Below are 1,585 nucleotides of genomic sequence, written 5' to 3'. Positions count from 1 at the left end.
GTGCTACTGAAGCCTAAAGTTTCTCAACAGAATTAATGAATTAGGAGACCAATTAAAAACGAAAAGCAGGCAACAGAAGATTAATAGTTCCTGCACAAGAAAGCTTGGATTTTTTGTTATTTCCATTGTTCTGAATTCAGAATATGAAAACATGTAAACTTCTGGCATCTAGGTTTGATTCAGTAGACACCTGAACTCTGTCTTTTCCCTCAGATCGCCACTAAAACTATTTCCTTTTTTAATTTACTCTCTGTGTAGCACCTTATCTCCTTCCTCAACTTGCAAGATATTTTCCCCAGCTCTCCAAGTGGCTGTTTACCTGTTGGAGCATTCACATCGATGCTGCAGTGCAGGCAGCTGCTTCTGGCAGTTTTCCTTTTGGACCCAGTGGGCCAAACTTGGAAGTTTTTCAGCTTGAAAAGGTCAGGCCATTACAGAAACTGACAATTTTTAATTTGGTGTCTTTTGCAGGGAGCTGAATGGCACTCACAAACAAATAAATTAGTGTGAGAGTGACTACTTTAACCGAGCTGCAGTTGTCATCTGGGGGAAGGAGTAAATTAATTCCAATAAACAAAGAGAAGTCCTTGATGCCCTTCTGACAACTCTGGGACCTCAGTGAGGAGGGAAAGAAATTTAGCTTAATAATTGCTTAAGTCTTTGGCAAACTCCCAGTTTATCTTTTCTGTTTGAGTAATGATAACGTTTTGCATTTGTATAGACAGAGGGGACTCTCAAAACTGACAGAGCCTCAACCACACAGCATGGCCACAACATCTCACACAAGAGACAAATTAACCCAGCACAGAGAAGGCTAGATTTGGGTGCATTTGTCATCACAACCGTACTAATAGAAATTTGTGGGAAAACATATACAAGAAACACATTCTTTTTAAGCAAATCTCATCCTTGAAGGCATTTAAGGACAGGCTGGATGCGGTCCTGATCTGATAGGGGGCAGCCTGATCTGGTAGGTGATAGCCCTGCCCAAGGCAGGGAGTTGGGATTAAGGGGACTTTGAGGTCCCTTCCAACCCAAACCATTCTGTGATTCTATGATTCACTGCTCTGTTTGTAGGAGGGTACAGAGAGGGCCAAGGAGAGCTGCTGCAAACCCAAGAAAATCCATCTCATCTGCTGCCAGCTGGGCAGATGCTGTGCAAGGAACAGCAGCAACAGTTGGGAGCAGCCAGAGAGCTGCAAGGGGCTCAGTGCTTAGTTCCCTGAGGCCTCCAGAACTTCTTTTGACTCTAAGCTCCAGAGAACCTGTCCTGGTTCTCCCTTCTCCTACCTTCAAGAAGTGGATATACTCTCCATCAGGGATGTCACGTTCTGTCCTTGTTGGAATGCCTGAGAAAAGTCAGAAACAATTTATTTTCTTTCTTTCTTTCTTTCTTTCTTTCTTTCTTTCTTTCTTTCTTTCTTTCTTTCTTTCTTTCTTTCTTTCTTTCTTTCTTTCTTTCTTCTTCTTCTTCTTCTTCTTCTTCTTCTTCTTCTTCTTCTTCTTTCTTCTTTCTTCTTCTTCTTCTTCTTCTTCTTCTTTCTTTCTTTCTTTCTTTCTTCTTCTTCTTCTTCTTCTTCTTCTT

Source organism: Meleagris gallopavo, chromosome 1 (assembly GCF_000146605.3).
Source record: "Meleagris gallopavo isolate NT-WF06-2002-E0010 breed Aviagen turkey brand Nicholas breeding stock chromosome 1, Turkey_5.1, whole genome shotgun sequence".
NCBI classification, from domain to species: Eukaryota; Metazoa; Chordata; class Aves; order Galliformes; family Phasianidae; genus Meleagris; species Meleagris gallopavo.
The sequence above is the reverse complement of the archived record's forward strand: the minus strand, read 5'-3'. Positions refer to the sequence as shown.